This window comes from Tupaia chinensis, unplaced genomic scaffold (genome assembly GCF_000334495.1).
Source record: "Tupaia chinensis unplaced genomic scaffold, TupChi_1.0 Scaffold000057_1, whole genome shotgun sequence".
Classification (NCBI taxonomy): Eukaryota; Metazoa; Chordata; class Mammalia; order Scandentia; family Tupaiidae; genus Tupaia; species Tupaia belangeri.
Window position 1 is genome coordinate 1,377,318 of NW_006159515.1, and position 10,892 is coordinate 1,388,209.

The 10,892-nt window shown below is 42.0% G+C and overlaps 1 long non-coding RNA gene across 1 annotated transcript; it reads right to left on the reverse strand.

The window, feature by feature from the left end:
• Positions 1-4,358: 4,358 nt before the first annotated feature.
• Positions 4,359-5,070, reverse strand: LOC102487183 (uncharacterized). The gene is made up of 3 exons (XR_333469.1): positions 5,013-5,070; positions 4,653-4,760; positions 4,359-4,456 (listed from the first exon to the last, which is right to left on the reverse strand). It is a non-coding gene; the product is annotated as an uncharacterized LOC102487183 (long non-coding RNA).
• Between the last annotated feature and the right edge of the window lie 5,822 nt (positions 5,071-10,892).

A 10,892-nucleotide genomic window follows, 5' to 3' on the forward strand; every position in this document is an offset into this window, starting at 1 on the left:
CCCATCCAGCCCCAGACCTCAACAGTGCTGAAGGCAAGAGCAGCAAGTAGAGGACATATTCGAGAACATGAAGCTTCCTTTATTGTTTTTTTCTTTTTTAAGGTTTTGCCATCGGGTACATGTGCTCACTGGAGAGACAGAGACAGTGAAAGGGAAAGTTAAAGAAGTTGGAAATCACCCCCTTGAGGAGGATGACCACATCAAAATCCCCTCTCCATTCTCCTGAGATTTTAGCATGCATGCATGCACCCTGTGTGATTTCCTTTTTTTTTTAATTTTTAATATTTTCATATTACATTCAATCACCTATATCTAACGTTTCTTTTTCCAGCATGATTCCTATGCATATCCATCAAGACAAAGACATTACTATCCACATCATCATCACCAAATAGCTTTCATTTTTTTCCGTTTTTTCTAATAATTATTATTATTTATTCTCCCTCTTAAAAACATTTAATTACTACACATCATTTGGCTTACAAAGAGATTTTACTTAACATGAAATACTTCTCAAACCAGTCCAGTAGAAAATACTATACATGTTATCATGAACAGGTAATAAACCATTTCTGTGTCCCACAAATGTCCTGCCCCTCTATTCATTCTCAGGCTACCCTTCTCTATACTCTTCCCTTCTCCCTGCTCCCCCATTCCACACTGTCTTCAGCATCTATAACTATTTTCACTGTTTTTACGCCCTTAAATATTTCAATCCCTACCATATAACGTGGATAATTTGTATATATTCCCTGTGTGATTCTCAAGCCACCAGGTCCAGTACTCAAACCATAGTCAGCCATGTAGGAGTCCAGTGCTTTAACCACAATACCACCTGCTAATCTCCAAGAACATGAAACTTTCTTATAACCAATTTTTATGTAAACAGTCCTTATACATATAATATATTAGAAACTAGCCGCTAGGGTTTCAGGTTATCCACAGTATTTGAGAATACATATATTTCTTTTTTTTTTTTTTTAGAGGTTTTTGCTGTAGGGCGCATGTGCTTGCCAGACAGACAGAGAGAGACATAGAGACAGAAAGCGAGAAATCACCCCCCAGGGGGGATGGTCACACTGCAATCCCTTCTCCTCCATTCTCCTCTCGGAATCTTGGGCACGCATGCACACGCGCCCAGCGTGAGTTTTAAGCCACCAGGTCCAGGATGCAAACTGCGGTCGACTACATGGGCGTCCAGCGATATAGCCATTACGCTAACTGCTGGTTCCCGAGAATACATATATTTCTAAAAATAGCACTGAAGATGCAAACTCCCATACACAAACAGTATATTACAGGTACTTGCTTTTTCAAAGAACGAAGTTCAACTTTGAAATTTAGGTTTCCTGGGTATAAAGGCGTTTCTACCTAGACGCCAGATGGCTGGGCCATGATGAAAGCAGTGTGGCTAGAAACGGTGTTGGCGGAGCCTTTTACAGTGCACGCAGTGAGGGGGTGACGCAGACAAGTGGATGGGGAGGGAGAAATGGGTCTCAACTAAAAGTCTAAAGAACGTTGCCAACAAGAAAATTACATCTGAAATAGTTAGGGGGCCCGAAGAAACATGACCACATCAAGCGCTGTTTGAAATAATCAAATAAAGTACAAATACAGAATGAAATCCTGAACTAGGTGAATATAATTCTGTGCATGTTGCTGAGAGCTTCCTAAATTGAATTTCGGCATGTTTTTCATGAAATTGTTCTTCAGTGGACGTTAAAAAATATTTTAGATAGGAATTTACAGAGATGTAAATAACTTCTGTAACAATATTAATGGATGGAGCCAGTAGGTGGTATGCTAGTTAAGGCACTGGACTCCCACACAGTCAAGTACAATTTGAGCCCTGGACCCAGTGGCTTGAAAATCATGCTGGATGCATGTGCGTGTGTGTCCAAAATCCAGAGAAAAGAACAGAGAAGAAGGGATTGTAGCATGGCTATCTCCCTTGGTGGAGATGATTTCTCACTTTTCCTCTTCCTTTCCCACAAACAAAGAAAGAAAGAAAAAGTACCCACATTTAATATCTTGACATTTTATTTTTTATTAACTTGAAAGAAAGTTTTTGTCTCTTTTTAGGTATATTGTACTGAATTTTCAGTTTATGAATCCTTATTGCTATTGGTGCCTTCTCTCTTATAAATGCGATGTATTTGTATATGAAAACAGCAGCAAGAGGATTTGTTTCCCAAAGCCGTATTTCAGAACTCACCAGATTGTGTGGCTGTTGAAAATCGATTTTCCCTCACCTCCTGGTATGTACATGCAGTTTTTATTTTCCAAGGGGAAACACCTGCAATCAATTGATGAACTGCTGTTTGTGGATTCAACTGTCATTGGGGCCGTGTGGTGGCAAAAACCTCATTACCATGACAGGAATGAGCCTGCAAATGTATCGCAGAGATGCAAACTGGGAGCACATAGATTAATGTCTTTGCAAATTCTGTTTTTTAAGAAACAGACCTAGCTATTAAAACTACATGTTCTAACCCTTATCAAATGAACGCAGCAATTAGGTAGTATGTTAATGACTAAGACACACTGTCATTTCCCTTTTTTTGTCAGCTAGCAGTAATTTTTCAATGTCTTTACCCCAAAATAAAAGCAGAAAAGGTTTTCTGAATTTTACAAAAGGTAAAATTTAGGTATTGCTTCTAATAATAGTTTCCATTGCCATTAAGACAATTTGTTTAAAGAAAGTAAAAGAACAGGTTGTCATCTTGTAATGTTGTGACAAATTCTGTAATTGTGTACACATGTTTCTGCAAAGCTGCATGATATAACTTTGTATTAAAATTGTCCCGCTATTACAGCATCTACATACAATTGTTGCACACAAAGAATAGAATTTTGGTAATGTCAGTGAACCAAGAGGTGATCCTACCTCTCCACTCGTTTCCAGAAGAGGACATAGAACCCAGAGATTACACAAGCCACCACTATTCTCTAAGCTAATTTGTGAAAGTGGTAATGAAACTGGGTCCTTTTTTATATCCCTTTGTGACTATTATAAGCTCCAGAATAGTTTGTTGATATGATGGTGAAACTGAAGAGTTGATTAGATACAAAGAATTTCCTAATCCTGTCAGTTTGGAAAAAAGGAGGGCCAGCATATAACTCTATGAATATCAACATATAACTTCACATATACCTACCCCATTCGTAATAACTGGCCAATAACCTTTAATAAAGTGAAGTGTTCTTTTGATCATCTACAGATTTTTTTACTATGAATTAATTATTACTAAGCACTACAATTTCTTGGATATCTTGTTCAACACTATATACCACAGTGAATACTTCAGTGCCTCTATTTTCAAAAAAACTTGAAAACTAGTAAATTTAATATGTAAATGCAAGAAAATGTGATAGATGTCAAAACAGAAAATGCACTGGGTACAGTGGCCACAGACAGTAGGGAATCTTCAGAGTTCACTTTAGGGGGTTGGAGATGTCTTCATCATCAGTGATGACGTTTATGTATTTGGATGACCTTTCTGGGAAATCCCTTTTTGTTCTGTTTTGTTTTGTTTTGAATAATTTACCACTCTGGGTCTAGGGACATTATGTATGTTTTTCTTAGAGTTAATTTCTCTCTAAGAGGTAATAGCAATTACATTTTAACAGGGCAATGTGACACTTTTACTCTTTGTTTTTCATGTAAATGAGAGAAATAAGAATGATGGGACCAGCAGTTGGCGTAATGTCTATGTCGCTGGATTCCCATGTAGTCGACCATGGTTAGAGTCCCATACCTGGTGACTTAAACTCACTCCAGGCACATGTGCGTGTGTGCCCAAGATCCCGAGAGGAGAATGGAGGAGAAGGGATTGCAGTGTGGCCATCACTCCCGGAGGGTGATATCTCGTTTTCTGTCTTTGTCTCCCTCTATCTTTCTGGCTAGCGCATATGTCCTATGGCAAAAAAAAAAAAAAAAACTCTCCAAAAAATCAAAACAAAAAAGAATGAAAGAAGTAAGAAAGCAAATGCATCCTCTCTTCTTATTCTATAAATTCCTGGTAGAATTTGCAGAAAAGATCTTTTCTGTTATGTATGGAAACCAATTGCATTTGTTGAAACATTGTAATTGTTGAAAAATTAGATCCTGAAGATCCATTGTGAAAGAACATATGGAGAAGGAAGGAAAAGGAGGGACCTGGGGGAGACGGCAGATGATGTAGGACTGTCGGAATTTAAGCAAATGTGGAGCAGGAGTTAGAGATAAATCTGGGTCATTTGCTTTGCAAGAAAGAGGGGTCACTCACCCTGAGACCTGGCAGGGATGAGCAATCTGAGTGCTGAAGAGCCCCTGGGCAGCTGAGGCATCTCCTAAGTCCTGTGAAGCATCCTTCCTCTGCTGCAGGGGGCCAGGGAACCCTTGCTGTCTCTTCTTGTGGCAGTTAGTGAGGATTCTTCTCTGTTGGCTTCTAGAATTCTTCCGTACCTGCCCAGCCTGAGTGACACAGTTCCAGCCTCCAGATTTTGCTCCAAGACAGTACGATTCACTGGTGTGAATAGTACTATACCCCAACCAGAGCATTGCACACCACAATGCCCACCCCCCAAGTAGATGGGAAACACATGCAGCAGTGAGCACCTGCCATGTTTGCACTTTGACCTAAGGGAAGAAGGTTAGAAGCTATACTGACCTGGTTTGAGATGTGGAACACCCTGTATTTTCCAAAGGCTGAGGAAGTAAGACTCTGGTGCCTCCCCAGACCCTTTTCTTCTTCTCTCAAGTAAGTGAGCTTCTTAGTCTGCAGACCGGAGAGTGCACACATTTAATGTGTAAACCCCAAAATGCCACCAGGTGGAAACCCTGTTTGTTTCCTGTATTGTCCATGACAGAATGTTTTAAGATGTCAGATTCACAGCTACCGAGAAATTCACAGCATAATACAATATACAGTCTCTTGAAGGTATAAAAGGCAATTTCTGAATTGCTGAACTGGATTATCTAAGACCCAAACTTTCTGAAAGGGGATTATTAACATGGAGACATGTGTTACCTAGGTGGTACTCCTTAGCAGGGCTGAGTAGTTCTTCACTGAGAGATTAGCTCCTGGGAAAGGCATTAGAACTGTGCTGTTACCATAGTGATCGAGAACCTAAGAAAGAATCTGGGCACAGAAAGAACCTGGGTGACTCCCATCACCGAAGAAAGCTTGCCAGAGTAACCACTTCTGTTTCCTTCCTGACCCAGGTACAGCGTTCACAGTAGGGCACTGGGGACTAGGCATTGTACCTCGTTCCTAAGGAAATTGTTTCAGAACAGTCACTTTAAAGTCAGAAATGGGTAGATTCAGAGTACATTTGGCAAGTTTTACACTGTGTATCATTTAATATAATTACTTGCAAAAATGGAAATATTAATACCTCAGGATAGTTACGAGGAGAATTTTTTTAAATGTGTGCGAAACCATGGAGGACATTATGCTAAATAAAATAAGACAGACGCAGAAAACAAATACAGCATGATGTCACTTAACGTGATATCTAAATAGTCAAATTCATAGAAACAGAGAGTAGAATGGAAGTGGCCAGGGACTGAGGAGAGAGGAGAATGGAAAATGCTAGTTACGGATATGACGTTCCAGTAATTCAAGATAAATGAGGTCTGCAGATCAACTATTCAACATAGTGCCTCTAGCTAACCACAAAGTAGCACATAATTAAAATTACTAAGACAGATGCTGTTAGATGTTCTTGCAAAAAAGAGAAAATATTTACATGTGAACGCACGTATGTTTCTATACTAATATGTGTATGCATGCATGTAGGTACATAAGCATGCCTATGCACATTGGTGTATACATATATGTGTTTCTATTCAAGGGTATTGTGTGTGTCTGTATATGTGAGTACATATAAAATGTATGGCCAACCCTGTTCTCAGTAAATGTCACTTTCTTTCCCTCCATTACTGCATTTGCTGGTGTCTCCCAAGATCACTAAGCCCTTCAAAAGTGTGCTCTCCCACTGCTCACAGATGCAGATCTGAAACTAGACATTGGTTCCTCTCCATCACTGGTTCTATTCCACATCAGTGTGTATGCCATAAAACTGGTTATTTGTTACCTGCACTTACACTTGATTGGAAAATGTTGGTGGGCGAAGGTTACCTTTAGTCTGCTTCTACCACATTTCTCAAAGTGGCTAGGGCTTAGTAGATGATAAGTAGGGTTTGCTTGTTAAAGTTAATGACTGGATAACTGAGTGAGTGAATGAATGAATGAGTGAGCCGATCAATCAACTGGAATAAATTTAGAATGGTTTATAATCATGTTGAGGCAGTCTTTTTATTTATTTATTTATTTATTTTCATTGTTCACAGGGCTTATGAGTTCACCAAGAGGAAGAGAAAGAAAGAAAGAGAGAAAGCACTTCCCAATGGGTCAAGGTCATGCCACAATTTCTTCTCCCTTTCTCCCTCCTTTCAGAATTTTGTGCCTGGCATGTTTTTCTAGAAACCAATCTGGAACTTGAACTGTGCAGTCAGTCATGTGGGGTCTAGCTCACATTTCATCAGGCCATGGGGTTAGCCCACGACATTCAGGAATAATTCAACATGCAGATGATAAGGACTAGAAAGTCTTTTAGCAGTATCTCCTCAGGAATGTCAGGTCAGCTCTCAGAAGGAGTGGAAGACCTCGCAAGTGTAAGCCTCCAGTGTCTATGGGGGCTTAAAGAGATAACACAAATAGCAAAAGGGAAAACTATGCAGAACAGGGTGTTAACCTGAACTATTTTGGCCTGAAATCATTGTACTACTACACTGGAATTCCTGTGGATAAACTGAAATCACAGGTGTTAGACTGTTTTCCTGAGCTGGTTGCTAAGTTACAGCCAATTACACCTGCCACACTTCAGTCAATCTCAGAAAGCCCCCCTTCTAGGCTGTTCATGTAGCCTATCCTCAAGCTGTAACCAATCTAATCATTTCTCTACCTCATTCCCTCGTTTTGGGTTTCGTACGCCACTTTCCCTTTCCTACACACGCCACTTTTCCTGTCCACAAACTTGACTACCCTGTGAACACAGGCACTACCCAGAGTTGCTCAGAAACCATTTTCTGGGGACCTGCCTGACTTGAATGACCCATCCTTTGTTCAAATAAATGCTGTTAAAATTTTGGTTTGCCTAAAATCTTGTTTTTACCAGGGGCAAAGGAGCAAGTACACACACTTTCTAAGAGTTGTTACTTGTTAGTTGATGTCGCATGTGCTTTGTATTTTTTGTCAAGTGGTCAGGCAAGACCCAGGTGTCTGCAGGGCCTGACTCCTGGAGCCGACTTGCCTAAGGTCTTTTGGGATGTTAGAATGGAATTCATTCTGTCTGCAAGACTACAACAAAGCAAGTGCTTCCACCGATAATACCCAGTCTCCACCTCCCCTGTCTCTTCCTCCCAGTTTATGGCTTCATTCTTTCACTACCATAAAATCAAAAATGGTTGTAGTCAAAGCTCAGACTGATGCCATGAGCTGTGAAGAGCCCATCTCAGTGACCCCCTCAGCCCACAGACTCTGCAACTATACTTTGTGGCCTCTCAACAGTTGACTTTGTCCACGTCCCCTTTTGTGTTCCTACACTACAGCTCTGTGAAAAATCCTCATCGATCTTGCGATAGCTGCAGTACAGATACAAAACAGCTTGTGGTTGCTTCGTCACCGGGACTCCTAGGGGAAGGGAAGAGGTAAGGTGATTAACGACACCGGCAGGGAAGGTTTTATCTCAGATGAGATGCTCGTGTAAGACAATCTGGCTTTTGCATCGCTCCTTTCCTGCTTGTGTTTTATTAGAGGTCAGGAGGAAAGTGCGTTTGTAGGTGAGGTTTTCCCCTTGTGCTTTGACTTGTTTTATGACTTGTTCTCTAGCCAAGTGCCCGAGGCACAGAGGAGAGAAAGAGCACTAGGCTGGGAGTCAGAAGGTCTGCATTTGGGCCTCCGCGCTGTGAATCGGGGCCAAGCAGTGGACATCTCAGAGCCTCAGTGTCTTCATCTGAAAAATGAAATGACAATCTATGCCTCAGCTTTTCCTGTCAGAAGTCTTCATGTTGTTCTTTTAGCATTAATTCCTCTTAGGAAAACATTAAATATGTACTCAAATATACACATTTATATAATTTAGTATGTCACATATTCATTACCATTTAAATATACCATGTATTACACAGAAACTCAGAAGCAGCTTTGAAAAGGAAAGAAGCTGTCTGTTTTGTCATTTTATTTATTTTTATTTATTTATTTATTTATTTAGCTATAGGGCATGTGGACTTGCCAGAGAGAGACAGAGAGAAAGAGGGAAGGTCCTGGATCGTCCCCCCAGGTGGTGAGGTAAAAATCCCTTTTTTTCCAGTCTCTTCTCAGGATTTGGGGCACTCACGAACACACACCCGGTGTGATTTTCAAGCCACCAGGTCCTGGACCCAAACTGTGCAATCAGCCATGTGGGATCTAGTGCTTTAATCTCCATGCCACCTGCTGGCCCTGAAGTTATACTATTGTTAAAGTTTATTTTCTTTTTTTCTTTCATGATAGAGAGAAAGCGAAAGACAGGTGCCTTTGACAGAGTCTTATCACACTGCGGTCCTCCCCAGCCTCCCAGCTCACCAGCATCTCAGGAGTGTCCAGGCTTCCCACATGGCTCCACACCACAGCATGGTGTCCCACCACCTGCACTCCTGATTCAGGGAACACAAGGGCCCAGAGTGACATGTCCCTCCACCCACAATAAGACATGGGTTTTTGTCTTCAGCACATGAAGAATTAGAGATGCAGACATAAGCAAGCAAAGGGAGTTTACGAGAAAAAAGGAAGAACTGAGGTCCGAAGCAGAGAGTGGATCCCAAGCGGGTTGCCCACAAGGAACTGAGGCAAGGGGTTTTGATCTGGGTCAGGAGGGCTTTGTCTGTGCTTGCTCCCAAGTGGTGCATGTTTTACTCTGGGTGGGGGGTCACATGCTGGATAGGTCTGGTTATTTTGTTCTAATTTTGGAGTGGATTCAAAGGTTAAGAAACTCTCTTTGCCTAAAAGCTTTGAGCCATGAAAGACCCTTACCTTCTTCCTGGAATGTGGTGGTACCAGGAAAAAAGTCTTTGTCTTAGGTCAGTCGTAGGTCACTGCTGCAAGCTGGCTCTGTGAACAAGCAGTTCAGTGACAGCAAGCTGTTGTGTCTTCACCCCCAAATTTAGCCATTTTGTCATTTCATCTTGAACCCATTCCCTAACTATATCGTCTTCCACCCCTTGTGGGTTTTTATAAGGCTTTCACAATGAAGTAGTGGTTAATGGTAACAAGAATTCTTATATCATTTGGGCCCATGGGATGGGTGTCCTCTGTCCCTAGTTGTGGTCCATATTAGCTAGTCTTGCATTTTTTTAGGTAGGGTTTAAGACTGTCATTTGGCCCCAAGCATGGTCTGCTTAGAGTGGATTATTTACATTTTCCAAATTGAAACTCACTATCCTATAATTTCCATTAGGCCTGAGCACTTAAAATTTCAAACCTAGTTTTCCTGGTTTGAGTCCTTGCCTCCTAATTGTTTGTGTGTATGCCTCCAATATCCCGTATTGATGTGAACCCGAAGGACAGAGAGCAAGAAGGAAAGTTATTTTCTCATAAGGTTATAGTGGGCTGACTGGTTTGGGGTCTCCCTGAGTCTGTATGGGTACTCCATTTTGATTCCCTATTTTCCCTAACTGCCTAACTTAAATAGCATCTACCACTACCAAGACTGCGCCAAAGAGCTGGGATAGTTCCTCTGACTCCCACCGTGCATGTCCTGGGGCACACGCCCACCACTTTGAAGGAAATGCTCTGGACATTATCATTTGTATTTCTTTACATGTAACATTCTTTTCTAGAACCTTGATGCTCAAGGTACAGTTCATGGGCCATGGGCATCAACATCACACAAGGCCTATTAGAAACGCAAAATCACGGATTGCACCCCAGACCTGATGGATCAGAGTCCACATTTGGAAAAAGTCTCAGGTGACTGGGCATGCACTGACATGGAGCATCTTTCATTTTTTTTTTTTTGGAGAGGTTTTCGCTATAGGGCGCATGCGCTCGCCAGACAGACAAGAGAGAGACAGAGAGACAGAAAGCGAGAAATCACCCCCCAGGGGGGATGGTCACGCTGCAATCCCTTCTCCTCCATTCTCCTCTCGGGATCTTGGGCATGCACGCACACGTGCCCGGCGTGAGTTTTAAGCCACCGGGTCCGGGACACGAACCGCGGTCGACTACATGGGAGTCCAGTGACATAGCCATTACACTAACTGCTGATCCCATGGAGCATCTTTCTTGAGCTAAGCTCTCTTCATTCTATCTAAATAGTTCTAAGACTCCAGAAGCATGGAGTATTGAATAGACCACAGACCCTTCCATGACCACAGCTCAGGGGCCCCACAGAGTTACATGCAGACCCATTTCTGATCCCACATGCTTGAGTGTGTCTCTAGGAACTCTCAAATGCGTACGTGATGTCAGACGTTATCTTGGTCACATTTGTCAGTCTTCCTGGTGCTTAGGTAATATCTATTGAAATAAAAATTCAAGAGAGCCTGTAGTCAGACTCAGATGAGACAATGTTTGAAAAGGCAGCCATGTATTTATTCATGCATGCAAAAAACATTCCCTGAACAGCCACAGATGGTAGGAAAATTCCCAGGAAGGCAGTCCTGCATAAAGAAGGCCAAGGCACAGCCCTGTGACCTTCATGCTTCTTTCTGGATCATTCTCATCACTCCTCCAGCCCCCGGCACTTCAGAGCGCAGCAGGCATTCTGGGGAAGCTCAGGTGTTCACCCTTGGGATGGCCACTGGTCAGGAATATCCAGGCACCTTGTCCAGGGAATCCAATATGTGGGATTCCAGGCCCCTCCAC